This window comes from Panthera uncia, chromosome A2 (assembly GCF_023721935.1).
Source record: "Panthera uncia isolate 11264 chromosome A2, Puncia_PCG_1.0, whole genome shotgun sequence".
NCBI classification, from domain to species: Eukaryota; Metazoa; Chordata; class Mammalia; order Carnivora; family Felidae; genus Panthera; species Panthera uncia.
The window spans coordinates 8,645,176-8,657,159 of record NC_064816.1 but is presented as its reverse complement, the minus strand read 5'-3'; the positions used below and the strand labels follow the sequence as shown (position 1 = coordinate 8,657,159).

General features: G+C 57.1%; 1 protein-coding gene across 1 annotated transcript in view; it reads right to left on the bottom strand.

Annotated features, from left to right (window-relative positions):
• Window positions 1-11,984, bottom strand: part of NACC1 (nucleus accumbens associated 1) — a 15,903-nt gene that overhangs the window by 3,364 nt on the left and 555 nt on the right. The window lies entirely within an intron of this gene.

Sequence of the window (11,984 nt, the reverse complement as noted above, 5' to 3'; positions counted from 1 at the left end):
CGTCCCTTGCAGACAGGAGGGCAAACGCACACTTACACGTATGTGCCTGAATTTGAAATGAGCGAACACGGTGAGCGTCTGTGAGCCTTAAGCATCACCATTACGACACGCACAGATAGGGCAACCCCTAGCGAAGGGCACTGGCGTCAAAACACCGAGAGGCCAGGGCTGTCTGATTTTTCACACTGCGTCCACGGGGCTGAGCACGTGACCCCCAATCACCGTTTGATGAATGAATGAATAACCTACTCAAGAAACCCCGAAAGCGCGCGGGAGAACATCACTAGTCGTCAGGGTAACTACGCGAGCCCAAACCACAGTGAAACACCATTTCATACCAACGGGGCTGGATGGAATAAAAAAGACAGACAAGTGTTGGCAAGGATGAGATCGGAATCCTCCTACGCTGCTGGTGGGGATGCAAAATGGTGCAGTTGCTATGGAAAAAGTCTGGCAGCTCCTCAAATGATTAAACACGGAGTTACCATATGACCCAGCAATTCCATTCCTTAGAATTATACCCAAGAGAAACAAACACCTAGATCCACAGAAAGTCCTGTGCACCGTTCACAACCGCCAAAGAGGTGGAAACCCAAATGTCCGTCAACTGATGAGTGGATACATAAAACATGGTCCAGTCATACAACGGAATATTATTCAGCCATATAAAGGAACAAACATGGATACAGGCTATGATATGGGTGAACCTTGAAAACATTACGCTGAATGCAAGAAGGCAGACAAAAGACCTGTGTATTATATGATTTTATGTATGGATGGGTTCTTTCATTTACTTATTTAGCTAAAAGATCAGAAGTAATCTCTACACCCAACGTGGGGCTCGAATCCACAAAACTGAGATCAAGAGTCACGGGCTCTGCTGACTGAGCCAGCCAGGCACTCTTACATGATCCCATGTATACAGAATCTCCAAAACAGGCAAATTCAGAGCTGGCAAGGTGGGGGGGTTGGTGAGCAGAAGAATGCAGTGTTTCTTCTTGCCGTAATGTAAAATGGTCTAAAATTGTGGGGATGTGTGCACAACTCTGAATAAGCAATTGTGATCTTTGAATAACATACGTCTGAACTGTGTGGGTCCACTTATACACAGAATTTCTTCAACACGGCTCAGTACCATAAATGTTATTTTCCCTGCCTTATGATTTTATTTTCTTTTAAGTAATCACTACGCCCAAGTAGTGGGGCTCAGACTCATGACCCAGAGATCAAGAGTCGCATGCTCCTCTGACAGAGCCAGCCAGGTGCCCCTTCCTGATGATTTTCTTAGTTAACATTTTTTTTTTTTCTCTAGCTTACTTTATCGTAAGAACACAGTAGGGGCGCCTAGGTGGCTTAGCCAGTTAAGCGTCCAACTTCAGCTCAGGTCATGATCTCCCGTTCATGGGTTCGAGCCCCCGCATCTGGTTCTGTGCTGACAGCTCAGAGCCTGGAGCCTGCTTTGGATTCTGTGTCTCCCTCTCTGCACCTCCCAGACTCACTCTCTCTCTCTCTCAAAAATAAAATAAACACTAAAAAAAAAAAAAAAAAAAGAACATAGTATAGACTACTTATACAAAGTATGTGTTAATGGACTGTTTTCATTATCGGTAAGGCTTCCGGCCAACAGTAGGCTGTTAAGTTTTTGGGGAGTCAAAGATTATGCATGGGCTTTCGACTCCGCACCCCCCCCCCCCGCATCTCAACTCGTTGTTCAAGGGTCACCTGTAGTGAAAACCATGGAGTTGTACACTTTAAATGAACTTCATGGTATGGGTATCTCAATAAAGCTCAAATAAAGAAATAAGAATCCACAGGACCGGTTTCTTCTGGGCAGAAGACATGAGAAACTTGCCACGAACACTCCTGAGTCTTGAATTTTGAACCTGGTGATCGTACTACACCTACTTACAAAAATAGGTAATATTTTAAAAGACGTAAAATGCGTGAAATCGTATCATACACGTCTAACTTGTGAAAATTAACCCCAAAGTGCTAGAGGGGGATAGAAATGCCAATTTAAGAAACTGTGGCCCTTCTCAGGGAGGCCCAGGCACCTCTCAAATGGGAACTTCTGCATCACAGCCGATTCCATCAGTGCACATGCCAGCACATTCCAACCCAGAACTGGTGGGGTGGGATGGGTATGTCCAGTGCTCTAAGGGCACTCATAAAAGGGCACTGAAGGACAAGGCGGCTTTATAACTGTACCCATGGTAAAAGTGAGTCCCCTGCAATTCTATGGAATATAGAAGGGAGTGGTCCTGAATGGGCTGGGTGAGTATGAGAAGAGTCCAGCTGGTGAGAAGGAAGAAAGTCGGTGTGCAAAGGCCCTGGGGCAGGTACCAACTAGAGCCCCCAGCTGTTTCCCCTCATTCTCAGATTAGCTCGCCTGCTTCTTTCACATTTTTCATTCACTAGCGAGTCCACTCTGAGCTGCTTCCACGGGCTGAACCCTGGGACGCAGTGGAACTGTGGTAACACCAGGTACCAAGAGGACAACAGAAGCAGCCATGCGCCCATGGGTAAGTCCTGGCTCTAGGACCAACTTGTTCCTGAAGGCAGGAACTCCAAATCTCTGCTTCTCCATTTGGAAACAGATGTTGGTTAAGGCCGACCCGATTGTGCAAGCTGCTACCTGTGGTGGACCCTGAGGGAGACACTGGCAGGCCCTGCCCCTCCCAGCACCCGGGCCACCAAAGAGCTGACAGTTGGTGACCTACAGGAGTTCTCTGAATCCTCTTAGCAAACCCACGGGGCTGATTTCATACTCCCAATTTTTAGACGGGAAAACTGAGGCCACGGGGGGATGTTACAAACAGTCTCAAGGTCATTGCTGAGTAAACAGTAGGGACAAGATTCAAATCAGGGTCTCTGTGGGCACTGACACTTGTGATTTCCCTTAGCTATGCCCTCTGCTTCCTTGTCCTCATCAAAATCACTGTCACCCCCAGGAAAAACAATTTAAGGCAATCCCGGGGGGAGACAGGGACAGCGACTCCACCGCCAGAAGGCAGCACCTTCCTTCAGGAGTTCAAACTCAATACCACATGGGCTAGGAGCTGGCCCTCTGTGTGTGGATAAGAGAAACTGAGGCACCAAGTGGAGGCAAAGGACGCAGCCCAGAGAGCCCGCTCCAGGGGCCTGGCACCCCCAACCCAATTCCCAAGGCTGCCAAAACGAAGCTACCCCAGGTACTGGGGCCCGAGTGACCAGAGCCAAGGGGGTCAAGGGTGAGGCTAGCTCCCTCAACAGGATCACTAGACCCCCAGTTGGGAAGGCTCTCACGGTAAGGGGAAGGACCAAGGCAGGAGAGGCCTGCAGTGGAGTCCAACCCCAGACCCTCCCCTCTGTGCCTTGGTTTGTTCATCTGCAAAATGGAGACTCACTCATCCAACCCACCCTGACAAACCGCAAGGCGCGAGGGACACAGCCCTAAAGGAGACTGGCTATTTCCACGTGCAGTTGTCTAGCGGGAAGACACCGGGAGGGACACATTTACCGCTGGGGTGAGTGTGTCAGAGGGGCTGGGCTGACTCTGGGGGTGAGGTGAAGACAGGGGGACAGAGGGCCACCAAGTCTCGGGCAGGAAGGAGTGAGGTGCAGTCAGAAGACCCCCAGGAGGCCAGCGGCGGCTTGAGGCGAGTGCAGGGGCAACAGGGCTGCCGGGAAAGGGGTGGGACGGGGGGGCCTGGTCTGGTGAGGGGAAGGGAGCAAGGGAGACACAGGCCCAACAAAAACAGGGGAGACGCTGAGGGCTGGGCCAGTGGTGGGGCAGGGGGCAGTGGGGCAGCCACAGACAGAGGATGGTCAGACTCAGGAGTGAGAGGCTAGGAGGGGGGAGCACCAAGGCGAGAGTAAATGGCTCCAGTCTGGGACGTGGCAGCTGCCGGGGGAGGTGCTGCATCCCAGGGCTGCAGGAGAAGTTCTGGGGGGTTCTCCTAACTGTGCTGGTGTGCCAGTTGCTGCTAAGGGCACAAGGACCGCCCGCTTCATAGGTGAGGGCTGAAGCGCGGCCCTGCCCCTCCCGAGGCGGCTGCACCTGAGGGCCTGACCCCTCACCGGGAACCGGCACCGGATGGCAGCTCAGCTTGGGGAAAGCTCAGCAACGAGAGTGCTGAGGTCCCTGGGGTGACAGCGGGAACACACACGGGGAGGCGCTCCCAAAGGCGAGAACCAACCTGACACTCAGGCTGGGGTCCCCCAGGCCTTGTGAACCCCAGCCTCACAGCCCAGCACCCGGGGCTTTGACGCCTTAACCATTGGGCGGGGGGAGGCAATTAGTGCCAACGGCTCAACCAGTCAATGCCAGGAACCCCCTCCACGGTGCAGGGGAGGGGGGTGGCAGGGCTTGAGATGCAGAGACCCCGGGTGGCCTTGCTGTCCCTGCAAGGGCAGCGAAAGGCGAGGGCTTGGCTGGTTTTAGAAGCATAGGACAGGTCACCCCCAGGCTCCCCTCCTTCCCTCCCTGGGCAAATGCCCCAATCCAGTCCTCTGGACTCAGAAAGAACGGCTGTCCTGGCTCTCCCTGAAGCCCCTCAGCCACACTAGCCCTGTGAGGGGAGGGACCGTGGAGCACGACGGGCTCCCAGAAAACAGGTCTATAGTACCTGCTGCCTAGGCAGTGGTGATGGAGTCAAGAGTCGGGGGTTTCTAAACCATCCAGCAGTCCTGTCCCCGCCAAGCACACTGCATGGCTCTCCCACCCGCCCCAGGCGTCTGTCCCAGCTGTGCACCCTGCCAGGAGAACCCTTTTCCTCCCACTGCCCACATCTTCCTCTCCCACTGTTACCCCCTGGCTCTGAGAATTCTCCAGACTGGAGAAGATGCCCTTCTTCTGCACACTCTCCCCGGCTCCCACACGCAGCGCCCTAACGCTTACCTCTGAGAAAACTAAATCCCACTCGACTAGAGACTCCTTAAGGGCAGAAGACCTCACAATGTGGCATATTAGCCTGCCCATCTTCTGGGGTCCCCAGACTCCCCTCGAAGGAAGGGGCGGCTCCCAGCCCTATGCAGGGCCAAAGGGACCCTCCCAGCATCGCTAGTGTCGTGGCCCCAAACACGAGCAGGTCTCCCAGTGAGATGCAAGGGCCCAGCACTCCGTTTCCATGACCTCCCAAGTCACTCAACAAATATTTGCCAAGCGCCTGCCTGGGGCGTGAAGTGCCTGGGAGCCCGGGGCAGGCCATGAGCGAGACAAGGCCTGCCTCCAGGGCTCATGGTCCAACAGGGAACGTGGTCTTACATCCAGAGTTCCACAGATCAACGTGCCGCATGTGTGGGCCTCTAACATTACAGCTGACATACTGGAGCGGGGACGGGGGGTGGGGGGGCAGATATGACGAGGCGGTGGTGGAATGGGAGCATAGCCCTCAACGTACAGGGAGACCATGCAGAGTCCTGAGAGAGAAGCAGGCACAGTCCTTCCAGAAAGTGAAGGTAAATGAAGGCTGGTGCTGGGCCCAATCCTTGGTTAGTTTCTCTCTTCCCAGGGATTGAACCCAGACCGAGGGCTCTGCTCTGGACCCAACTGTGCCTCCTCGCCCGAATTCATGGGTTGAACTCTTGCCCCCCAACACGTCTGTATTTGGAGATACAGTCTTTAGGAGGTAATTAAGATTCAACAAGGGCCTGAGAGTGGGGGCCCTGATCTGCTAGGACCGGTGAGTCTTGGAGAAGGGAGAGATTTCTCTCTCTGTAAGGACACACACCAAGGCCGTGTGGGCACATCTGGTCTTGAACTTCCAGGCTCCAGAAGTGGGAGCCATGTCTGTTGTTTCGGCCACCCCGTCTCCGGCGTGTTGTTAGGGCAAGCTGGCTCAAGACAGGCTTGAGGTAGCACCCTCTCGCCTACAACTCCCCCGTGGAGCCCCTGTCCTGGGCTTCCTATGGGTGCCAGACGTGTATATGTCCCAAATACTAACTCGACGTGCCTGCGGCCAAACCCCTCCCCACACCCCCAAGTCCGCCGGCCAAAGCTCTCACCAGCTCCAGCCTTCCTTGCTCAGGCCAACACCCTGATCTGACCCCCAAACTCTTTCAAAACCTGTTCTCACCACCTGCTCTTGGGACTTCCTAGAATGCTGTCCCCGAGATGGCCACAGCTCGTCACACCTGCCCAGTCACTTATCTCAAACTCCCAAAGACAGAACCTCTCCCAACCCCAATTCCTTCACTTCTCCTGCTTGATTTTTCCTCCTTGGTGCTTCCTACCATCTAGCTAGCTAGATGTGGCCTTGGCTTTGTGTCAGTTCCACCAGGGCAAGGTGCCTGCCTATCTGGTTTATACTGCAGTGCTCGCTGCCCCCTAGGACCAGACAGGTACACAGTGGGTGCTCAATAGTTGTTTGTGGAATGAAAAATTATTTCCGTTACTTCCAACCTAACTCCCCTTTTTGTTCCACACGAATGTGACCCAAACAGGGTGGGAGCCCCCAGGGCCAGTGTGGAGGGTGCCGCGCAGACCGGTGCCCCCCTCGGGCAGCCGCACCAGGCGGGTGGCCTGCAGTCAGGGTCCCGCTCTGAGCTCAGTGTCACCGCATTTCGGATTCCCACCAACTGTTCAACTACTGCCTGATCATGCCGGGGTGCGGCAGGCTTGAACTGCAAGCGCTTTGGGGGGCAGGGCGATTCCTGGGAGTGGAAACTGGCAGGGATTTGGAAAGGGAAGCTAGGGGTACAGATGTGCGCCATCACCAGGGACGGACCGTCCGTCTTTCCGGCTGACTTTCCAGGGAAGCTGTGAGCTGCCCGATGTAGTGCAAGCCAGTTCAGGGAAACCACCAGCCCCAAGTGAAAGGACCAGAGGCCCTTGGAAAGCCCCACAGGACTTCAAGCAGCTCAGCAGGAGGTCAGAGTAAGGTGGGGGGAGGGGATATACCCCCAGGCTGCCAGAGCAGCCTTCCTGGCCCAGAGCCATTCTGACCCTCAGTAGGCGCCAACTGCAAAGCAGCTGAGGCAAACATTTGCTAATGAAGAACAAAGTGTTACCTGACTGTACAGATCTCTACTGCTGGCATTTAAAAAAAAAAAAAAAAAAGAAAGAAAGAAAAAAAAGGACTTTATTATTATTTTTTTAGTAATCCCTACACCCAACATGGGGCTTGAACTCACAACCCCAAGATGAAGAGTCGCAGGCTTTTCCGACTGAGCCAGCGAGGCACCCCCCCTACTGTTGGCATTTTTAAAGTAGGTGCACATCCCCCCCCAAAAAAAAGTGGCCATGATATCCACAGTGGGTGACAGGATTGTGACAGGGCATTAGCTGGCAAGTAGCATTTACATTGCCCCTACTGTGCACCTGCACAGGGCAAGGGCTCTGTTACACTTCTCTGGTTTCTGAGGAAGAAACAACTCTTCCCGCCATTTTCCGGGCGTAGAGAGCAAGGCCCAGAATTGCGCCCAGGCCCTCTGGCTCCTGTCCCAGAATCGGAGGTGACAGTGGCTGAGGCTTCCTCACCACGGCTGGCCCATGCCAAGCTCGTCCCCCACGTGGTCCCATCGCTCCCGGAGGCACGCAGGCCACCGTGACTAGACCCATCCCATGGATGGGAAAACTGGGGCTCAGAGAGGCCAGAGCTGGGGCTCTTTATCTTCACTGGGTATGTCTTCTCCACAAATGGGATCTCGGGTGCCCTCTGAGGGCCAGGCTGCGTGCCGTTCCTGCCTCCCCTACAGGAGGCCCTCTCCTTTGCCCAGCCTCCCCCAGCTACTCCCTCCCCTTCCCCGCTGCCACCTCTGGGAAATGAGCAGTCCAGTCCCACGCTGGCCCCAGGGTCTCCCTCTCTCCTCCCACTCTCCCTTCCTCCGCCCACAGCAGCAGCCCTACCCCCCACCCCAAGCCCACCTTTCGGAGTTACACCCTAATCCCTGTGTGCCTTCAAACTTGAAGGAGGAGGTGGTGGCAGGCACACAAAGGGTCGTGGAGGGAGTGTCACATGCTAAGGCCCTGAGGTGACGCTGGTGTGGCTAAGGCAGGAGGCCTGGAGGGCTGGAGGGCAGGTGGTTCCTGGGAAGGGGCCTGTCCAAACGGGCTTGGAAGGCGACGCAGGACCTTGGCAGGGCTTACGAATACGAATCTTGTTATTTTACACAAAGCGCAAAGCTTCCTGCTTAGAATTGTGCTTCCTTTCCTCTACACCGCCAGAAAACATCTCCCTGTAGCGGCGCTGACAGCCTGACATCAGTCTGCCCAACTCGAAAAGGGGCTAACAGCAGCAGCCACCTCCCGCGGCCATTTCAAGGACTGAACCAGCAAGCAATGCAGGCAGACTGCTGCTTACCCTGAGTCCGGGACCCGGTAACACCAGCTGTTATTAGCCACGTCCCCTCTGTTCCTCCCCCTAAGCCCCTCGCAGGGCTGTAAGGTCTCTGACAGCAGCGGCCACATCCTACACCCCCAGAACCTTATGCCATTTCACGATTAATCGAGCAGTACTTGCTGAGGGCTCCCTCCCTGCCCCAGTGCCTTCCCAGCATCATCAAACACCCCAGACACCAATCTCTGTGCTCCTCATGGTAACAACACAGCGAGGATGCCCCGACCTTGTGGCCACTGGGACCAGATCACTCTTTGGCGGGGGGGACGGACGCACCACCCTATACATTAGGTACGATGTTGAGCAGCATCCCGGACCTCTACGCTCACTAGAGGCCAGTACCAGCCCCAGCTGTGACCACCAAACCTGTCTCCAGACATTTCCCAAACACCCCTTAAGAGGAGGCGGAATCATTCCTCATTGAGAACCACTGCCCCACAGGCATGCCTGCTTGTCCCCACTCATCAGAGGGGGACACAGGAGGTGCCCGAGGTCGCAACCTTCGCCCAGGGTCTCGTGGCTGAGGAGGATGGCGCTGAGGGAATCCGACTCTCCACGAGACCGTGGTTGCTCACCTTCAGCCACCCTCTGCCTAATTCAGAAAAGAGCCACAGTCCTCACAGGGGGCCCTCGGGTCTCGAAGGATGCTGAGACCTTCACCAAAGGAGGCAGCACAGGAGAGATGGGACGATGACCACAGGCAGGCACTGGGCACAGCCTCTAACAGCCAGCCACCAGACCGGATTCGCTTCACTGCAGCTGCAAGCCGCAGCTCAGAGGGCTCTCCAGGGGGGACCCAGAGAGCAGAGGCAGGGAGACGGGCCTCCCCCGCACACCCCTGCTAGGCACAACGGGCGCCGAGGGCCTGGGGAAGGAGGAAAGGGATCGGGGTGATGAGGAGCCGGGAGGACCCCAAGAGGGAGCACAGGCTGTTCAAGCAGCGCCGCCTCGTCTTCAAGCCCAGGGGGGCTCGTCATCGCCTCAAACACAGGCTCCCTTCTCCACCAACCTGCTCTGGCACGGACACTGATGAACTCCGAGTCAACCTGGCCGGACCCACCCCCAACCCTCTTCAAACCCGCGCCTGCAGGCTGACCCCAACGACAGATCCTGCAAGACTGACAAAAACTCAGCTGTCCTCACAGCCTTGCTCGCTGGGGCTCCCCACTGGCTGGCCAGACTTTAAAAGGCCTGGAGGCAGGCCAAGGGGTCTGGACTTTCATCTGGGGGCAGCGGGGAGATCCAGGAGACCCTGCGACCCGGGTGCCTTTCTGTAAATGGCACTAAGGGTCTTCATTTCCACACCGGGGTCACCCCCCTCACTCCTTCCCTCACGAGGACAAGATATTTAGAGTACTTAGCAGGAGGCTGGCACATGCTCAATAAAGGCTTTCAATGTGCTGTCCCCTCTGCCCAGAACATTCGCTCCTCCCCTGCCCCAGCTTCCCTCACCAGGCCGATTTCTTCTTATTCAGGGCTCAGCTCTCCCACAAGCCGTGCCTGACCACCCAATTTGAAATTCTCCACTGTCCCCCCCCCCCCCCCCCCCCCCCCTCTTATTCAAGGCTGTTCCCCCACCCCCACCCCTAGCAGGCAGTCGACACCCTAGTGAAATAAAACTGTCCCAAGGGTCCCCTTACTTGCTGTACTTGCTATTTTGGCCTCCTCTGGCACCCCAGGTCTGTGTGCCCCGAAGTCCGCACAGCAAAGCAGCCTTTGAGCACCTTCTCCTCTAACTCCAGAGGCAGCTCAGAGCCACTGCCCTCCTCTGCCATCCACACACCACGGCCAGCCCCCACCAGTCGCTGGCCCCATTCCAGCCATGTGACCAGAGGTAGCCACCCCCGGCCTCAGTACCCAGCCCTGAGCCCCAGTCTGTGCCACAGCAGCCAGCCGCGGCCCAACCAGACAGGGAAAAGGCACCTTTAAGTGGGGCTGCTGGCCCAGTTCCTCCCGCTCCCAGAACCAGGAGGCTAGCCAGGGAGAGGAGGGCAGGGCCCAGGTGGGATGGGTTCGAGGAACTGCAGGCCGACTGGGGGAAGGCAGGGAAGGCGGGTGACAGCCCATCATTAAGCCCAGGCCCAGCTGATAACCACTCGACCCAGCAGTTTGTGGCTCTTGCCTCAGGTGTGGAAGATCCCAGAACACACTGGTAACAATTAGCCCAGGGAGAGCAACGAACGCTGTGGACGTCTGACCGGGAACCAAAGAGGGGGAAAAAGACAAACCAGGCAAGCAGAGCACGATGCAGCTCTGGAGCCAGGCTTCGTCCTCGAAACCGCCTCCCCGAGCCAGCCCACAGTTCCGTGACCTCTGGGCTCCTAGAAGGGAGTCGGGGGATGAGGTGTGACCAGGCCCCTGAGAAAGACGCTTCCACTGTTCCCGCCCCTGGAACGCCAGGAAAACTCTGTCCGCAAGGGCACGGATCCATTCCTTGGGAGGGCCAAGAGGAAACGCCCGGGCACAGAAGCCCCGCCAGGGAATCCCAACAGCGGAGCTCCTCCAGCCATGCCCCTCAAAAGCCAGCTGGGGAGACTGTGGGTTTGAGCCGAGGGCCCGTCAGTCCCAATCTGCCACTGTCTAGCTGTGTGGCCTGGAGCAAGCCACCCGAAGCCTGAGCTTCCTCCCATCATGGAGAAGGCGGAAGCGGATCCAGTGGTGGGCCGGCAACCAACGAGCTCATCCCAGGGCCTGGCCCCAGAGGGCACCTCACAGGCCAAGAGGCCCAAAGGCCCGGGCCAGGGTGTAGACACCAGACTTGGTGTCATCACGAGCCTCCAAGACACGATGAACAGAGCTGTATACGCTCCCCTCCCAGTCCTTCACCCCTGGAGAGCTGGTGCCTGGGAGGCCATGGTATAAGATGGTGGGTGGCCGCGAGGTCCCATCGCCTGGGCTGGAGCCCCGAGGCTAAGGTCACAAAAAGTGGGGAAAGAATCTAGCACCCCAGGATACTCAGGTAAGGGCAGCTGGGCGGCCTCCCGGCAGATAAACATGCCCAGCTAGGTGTTGCGGACTTTCCCAAGCTCTCCACGCAAACACCCAGCCGGTGGGCCAGCGCTTTGGAAGAGCCAGCAGAGGCTTGCTCCAAGGGTAGGTCGGGGACCCAGAGCCCGAGAGGGACGAGGAAAAGAGGACACAGCCCAGGTCTGGCCCGGAGCGAACACCTGGTGGGGGAAGGGGTGGCATGTGCCTTTGGATCGCACTAGTTTCTCGGGACGCCCCGTGTCTCCACTAGCCGAGCCCAAAGGCGCTGTTTCCCCCCCCCCCTTCCTCCCGATCTCCTACAGTAGTTCCTCAACCTACCTGATGGCCCCCGGATCTGGCCTTCCCCCCGCCCCGCGCATCTCTCCAAGCCCTAACCTCATATGACCCCTGCAAACATCTCTGGGATCTCCTATCCGCCCCCACCCGAACTAACTCCGCCCACACCCACCCTGCCCCACTTCCTGGGCTTCTCCTCAGCCGCCCCCAGGCCTGTAACCTGACCCACCCACCTCCTCCGGCGCCCGGACACTACCTGCAGGTCGGCCCCCCCCCCCCCCCCCCCCCCTCTGGGCCCTGTCCCTCCGGCCGCGCCGCTCTCCCTCCTCCCCCCACTCGGCCGGCCCAAAGCCCGACTCCTCCCCCCTCTCCCCCCCCCCCCCCCCCCCCCCCCCCCCCCCC